Consider the following 6,095-nt stretch of genomic DNA (forward strand, 5'->3'; position numbering starts at 1 on the left):
TTGATACCAGATCCATATTTAGAATACACGTAAGTAGAAATATCTCATCTTTAAAAGTTATGACTTGCAAGGATTCTTTTTAACCAACAATGAACGTAACAAAGCAAAAGGGAAGTACATAAAAATCACTGTAAGTACTACACATACAGAAGTTTGCAATCTAAAAACTTGTAGGTTGGGAGGGGAAGATGGAAACAACCTAGCTCAAGTTTTCCTCAAATCAGATGCCAGAGGAAGTTATAGGATGAGTAACAGGGTAAATAAGAAATCTTGATTTGACAAAACCTGAAAAAAATACACATTAATGCAGATAGGAACAGTTTGCAGCCTCACTGTGAGCGCATAAAGGAACCAAGTTGTCAGATATTTGTATGAATTTCAATGTCACAAGAGAGTTGGTGAACAGGTGTTTACATTTAAAACACTCTCTGAGTTCTCAGGGAGTAATGTAACAATATAGAATTAGCTAGCTACCAGAAGTAACACAGTTCCAAAGACACAAAGAGAGGAACAGGCATGGTGCATTGTTTCTCTCCACGAACGATACATTATCAGTGTAGAAATACCACCACATGTACTCCAATAAATCTAGCACAAGACACATTAAACTAATGACCACTAGCAAAATAAACTACATCGCTCTAAGCATTGTAGCATTCTAAACATTTGTTGAAAAATACGTAAGCAGACCTTGGAGAACAGATTGGAGCCCACATATCCTCACCCAAACACAAGCACCATAAACTGCGGTCAACGGTATCATAGCGTCGTTGTGCTCTTACCCAGTTAACTTTTAATCACGTTGGGCACTGCGGAACAGCTTCCACAGGAGAGGTGAGGCGCATCCCCCATTGATCCATAACCCTGAACCGCTTTCACCCTCTTATTTAGATCACTATCCCTTAAGGTGGGCAACACAATTTGAAATCCTCTTGGGCAGAAAGTGGAAGCAAGCACAGCTCTCCCACAGCCTTGGGTAGGTCCTCCTGCAAGGAGGCTTCTGCACAACAGGGAGGCCATACCAGCACCACCTGTTTAGCTGTTTTTAAACAAACGTGGCAGCTGCCACTAGACTCTGTGCTGAGCCCAAGTACTCCACACACCTATGAGACCAGCATTTGACTGCGGGAGCACAAACCAGAGAACACCCCGGTTGTGGACAGCAAATCCGGCACTGAGCTGCTCAATTCTGCCCAGGCTGAGTAAATGACCAGGGAAAACCTAGATGCTACCAGGGCTACTGAATTTTAGGGGTATCATAGTTATAGAATTAGGGAATTAATTCCTCTTATTGTCCCTGGGAAGAAAAAAAAAAAAAAAACACAAAAAGGCAGAGACATATATACAAAAAACAAAATTCTAAGGGCTTAGTACTTGCCTAGTGTCCTCCTTCTTTCTCCTTCCCACGCAAATATGAGTACTGCTAGATGACATTCAGCACCTATAGTAAATCATTTCTTGATATCATTAAGAGAACAGATACATCTGCAAAGACCTACATAATTACTTCCAACTCAGTTTAAAAAAAGCTGACAGCAACCAAGCTCCCCTTCTCACTTGAATTTCAGTAGGCCAATACTAACACCGTTCAAATTGCTCACAGATAGATCTGAGGGGTAACCTTTATGGACAAACACCGTCTAGCTGAGCTGTAAGTGCCCCTGGCTTGTAGGTGAAGGAAACACAGGCTCCTTCCCTCCTCTCCTCACGCCCACTCTCCAGCGAGACATGTCCCGCCTGTCCCCCCCCGCACAGGTTACTGTCACTCGCCGGAGCTGCTGCCCTGCACCTCTAACTTCCCACAGAGCTCCTGTGCCAGCAAACTCGGGACGGCTCAGCACACAGAAGTGTCAGAAGCCCTACAAAAACCAGCATTAAAGGCTGGGAAACTGCCACCCCTCCACGCCCCATCCCCTGTCGCCCCCCAAACCTCTACCTCCCCTCAGCCCCTGTCCCCCACCCAGCCCCTGCTACCCCGTCCCGGCACTCCCAGCCCCAGAACCGCCGCAGGACGAGAGCAGCCAGCCGTAGGGCTGGCACTCCCCCCGACCTCCCTGCTCGAAGCCCGGAGGCCCCCGAGCAGCCCCGGGGCAGCGCCCGGCCGGGCTCCGCCACTACCGCACTCCCGGGGAGCTTCGCCATGAGGCGGCCCCGGGACGCCCAGCACCCCCCGACCCAGCAACCAGCGAGAAAGTGGGTTCTTTTTATCCCCAAAACCTCTGACTGACCCCGGCGGGACCCGCCTGTCAGAGGCGACGCCGCCGCGCGCACCCCCTCAGCCGGTGCCGCCGCCCCACAGCCGCGGCTCCTGCTCCCGTTCCCACCCCTCACCTGGTGCCGGCCGGCGGCAGCAGACCACGTCCACGGCGCCCGGGAGGGAGACGGGAGGAGGGAAGGAGGGTGTCCGCCGGCCCGTCCCCGTCCCCGTCGCTTCCTGCCACGGCCCCGCCGCCGCCCGAGGCGCGGCCCCCCCCTCCGCCAGGCGCGGCCAATCGCTCGGCGATCGGCTCCACAGCCTGCCCGCCGCGGGCGAGAGGGAAGGGAGCATGTATCGGCGCTCAGCTACCCATCCCAGCGGCTCAGGCAGCACTACATCGATGTCCTCCCCATGCATCGGTGCTCGATTCAGCCGCCTGCGCGGGTCCCACTAGCAGTAGAGGGTCCACGGCGCCCCGGGCCGGCGGCCACGTTAATGGCCAGGGCCGTTACCTCAGCACCAAGGGCTCCTTAGGGGCTGGGGGGGGTGGTGTCAGGGCCTATAGGGGGCTCAGGTGTGTGAGGAGCTGGGTCGGGGCTTATAGCGGGCTCAGGTGTGTGAGGAGCTGGGTCGGGGCCTATAGCGGGTTCAGGTGTGCGAGGGGTGGTGTCGCGGCCTATAGCGGGTTCAGGTGTGCGAGGGGTGGTGTCGGGGCCTATAGCGGGTTCAGGTGTGCGAGGGGTGGTGTCGCGGCCTATAGCGGGTTCAGGTGTGCGAGGGGTGGTGTCGGGGCCTATAGCGGGTTCAGGTGTGCGAGGGGTGGTGTCGGGGCCTATAGCGGGCTCAGGTGTGCGAGGGGTGGTGTCGGGGCCTATAGCGGGCTCAGGTGTGCGAGGGGTGGTGTCGGGGCCTATAGCGGGCTCAGGTGTGCGAGGGGTGGTGTCGGGGCCTATAGCGGGCTCAGGTGTGCGAGGGGTGGTGTCGGGGCCTATAGCGGGCTCAGGTGTGCGAGGGGTGGTGCCGGGGCCTGTAGCGGGTTCAGGTGTGCGAGGGGTGGTGCCGGGGCCTATAGCGGGCTCAGGTGTGCGAGGGGTGGTGTCGGGGCTTATAGCGGGTTCAGGTGTGCGAGGGGTGGTGCCGGGGCCTATAGCGGGCTCAGGTGTGCGAGGGGTGGTGCCGGGGCCTATAGCGGGCTCAGGTGTGCGAGGGGTGGTGCCGGGGCCTATAGCGGGCTCAGGTGTGCGAGGGGTGGTGTCGGGGCCTATAGCGGGCTCAGGTGTGCGAGGGGTGGTGTCGGGGCCTATAGCGGGCTCAGGTGTGCGAGGGGTGGTGTCGGGCCTATAGCGGGCTCAGGTGTGCGAGGGGTGGTGTCGGGGCCTATAGCGGGCTCAGGTGTGTGGTTGGGGGGTGGGGCGGGCGGAAACGGTGATGGAGCCCTGTCACAGGGCTCTGAGTCTTCAAGTACCTGCTGTCAGTCTTGGGGAGCTTTAGCAATGGCTGCGTGTCCTATGGCAGGTCCCATCAGGCAGAGAGTCCTTGTAACCAAAAAGAAGGTCTGGTTGTGCCTGACAGTAGCGTGCTTGAAGAAGGATGGGCCTCAAAGGAGAAGCAGTAGCTTTAGCAGTGGTTAAGAGGTCTGGATTAGGAAGAGCTCAGAGCAGAGGGACAGGGTAAGGTGATATAATGTTGTTCTTGCTACACTTTGAATCTAAAAAGAAATGCTCCTTGCTATATAGGTGTAGAGCCCCACAGCGGCTTATCCTTTGATAGTTTTTGAGTGCTTTTCTGCTAAACAAAACTGAAGGAGCAGAGCTTTATCTTTTGTCTGATGCAACCTCATTCTACTAGCTTGTTTCTGACAACTGTTTCCCTCCTGGGCTTTCTTCTAGGACCATCATCATACATCCCTTTGAAACTAAAGGTACAGAAACTTGAAAGCCGTGTGTTTTAGGCTCAGGGTGTTGGTATGCATTCTGCTCTTCAAAGGCTAAGGTGCTATATTACAGGTTTTCTCATTGCAGTCATCTAATTCATACAGTGAATGAGTTGCCATGATCTCTGTTTATAAGATGAGCTTCATAACCTTTTTGTCTCTATTTCTTACAAATAGAAAGAAAAACATAGTGAGCGTGACTTCTCTGTCAGCTACTCCATGAATAGCTGATGCTCACAAAGCAAGAGGCAGAAATCTTTCTTCAAACTGAGTGAATGTATATAAAACAATAAATGAGTTGTGATGAGAAAAACAGCTTTGATGAAAACTTGAGCCAAGAACAATAGCTTGGCAGAGAAGTTTAAACTTTCCCTGATATCTCTTTGGGGCGTAGACAGTTAAGTTTTTGCATTTGTAAGGGAAACATGGCATTCCTTAAAGCTGAACCTCCTCCCTTGGGTTCCCACTGAATGCCTGAGAGATGACAGTAGAGGGTGTCTCCAGAAGGCTAATATTAAACATGAGGAATTAGTACGGAGTGAGCAAGCACCAAGTGAGATTCCAGTTTTGACCACAGACTGAGCTAAAAAATTTTGCATCAGCAGCTGTGTGCAGTTCCTTACTCACTGGCTGCACGCAACTCCTTCTGTTCAAAGGGTTCTTGTGTGCCCTCATATTAGTAAATGCACCTGCCCTTTGTGTGATGTGTGAAAGACAGGCTGCTCTTGAAGGATAAATTGGCTTCAGACAAACAGAAAGTGCTGAGGCAGTGTAACACGGGATAAATTAACCTTAAAAGGGCAGACATGGTTCAGACACGTTGCTAACTGGTTTGCTCTCCACAGCAGTAGGAGCTAAGCTTGCAGGGGAGCTGATGGACTAAATATGTGGGCAAGTGGAAGAGACACAGGCAGGAAATGAGGAAGAAAAGGGGGGAAATAGTGTTTATAAAGCTTTAAGGGGGCTCTGGTTAGTTCTGAGAAAGGGCTTTAGCTAGCCCCACCTCTATTTTTAACTCTGCTACTGTATGACTTTGGGAAAGTTATTTGAACAATTCAAGCCGGGCGCGAGTCTGCAGGCAGAAGACAAACCCATCAGTACTGGGTGCAGCGTGGGCACCCACCCATCAGCTCACCACACCCTTTCCTGCTCGCCCTGTGGCCGCGGGCAGCCCTGCCAGCCGCTGCAGCCCCGAGTGAGGGGAAAGGTAAAAGGATTGTGTTCCAAAATGCTGATAACCCCCTGCACCTGGCACGACTTGGCAACAGAGAGGTGGTGGAGAGCAGTTCTGGCACTGTGTCTCCTGTGTGCCAAGGCAAATGCCCTCAAATGGGACATTGAGCTCTGGGAGCTGCTCTCGATAGTGTTTGACTTGTAGCTCTGTCTCAGCCTCATCTCCCGTAAAAGGTAATATTTACTTATGTAAAAAGGTCTCGGGCATACTTTGCGTGGGTGTTCTGAGTTAAAAACTGTAAGTCAGGGCAAACAGATCTTCAGGGTGAACTACGGGGAAGCAAAGTGCGTGTGCTGTGTTATTACAATTCTTTTTAGAACAAAAAGTGTGACCCACTGCTCCTTGCTGCTGCTGAGCGCCTGGTTCAGCCAGTTTGAAAAAGCGCTGCCAAGTTTTTGAGCTCAGTCCTCCTTTAGATAAAACCTATCCTATTCCTTTCCCTGGGTTAGGTGTTTATGGTATCTCAGTGAGTCAGTAAGTTGTGCATTTGGGGAATGCATCTCACAACTGTTAGGGTAAGCATTTAGCATGGCTCTGCTGGAGGCAATTAGACTAATTAGTTCTTCCCAGGTGACTTAGAGTTGCAGAAAATGGCTGAGCTATTTAGCCTGAAATATCAATGGGAGGCATTTTCATAGGGGGTAGGATCTTGTATTTAATGGTTCCTGCATGTGAATTTTGCTGCAGGATCTGTATCTCGGTCCTTAATTTTATCACAGTGCCTAGTCAGG

The 6,095-nt window shown here is 52.1% G+C and overlaps 1 protein-coding gene across 4 annotated transcripts in view; it reads right to left on the minus strand.

The window, feature by feature from the left end:
* Positions 1-2,480, minus strand: part of TAOK3 (TAO kinase 3) — a 94,865-nt gene extending 92,385 nt beyond the window's left edge. The window contains exons 1-2 of one of the 4 annotated variants that reach the window (XM_074606831.1): positions 2,332-2,480; positions 1,379-1,441 (exon numbers count right to left, since the gene is read on the minus strand). The gene's annotated coding sequence lies outside the window, so the exon portion shown is untranslated. The remainder of the gene's footprint in view (positions 1-1,378; positions 1,442-2,331) is intronic. The other 3 variants (XM_074606833.1, XM_074606834.1, XM_074606832.1) reach the window with 3 other exon arrangements.
* Positions 2,481-6,095: the final 3,615 nt, after the last annotated feature.

The sequence above is a fragment of the Larus michahellis genome, chromosome 13, assembly GCF_964199755.1.
Source record: "Larus michahellis chromosome 13, bLarMic1.1, whole genome shotgun sequence".
Taxonomy (NCBI): domain Eukaryota; kingdom Metazoa; phylum Chordata; class Aves; order Charadriiformes; family Laridae; genus Larus; species Larus michahellis.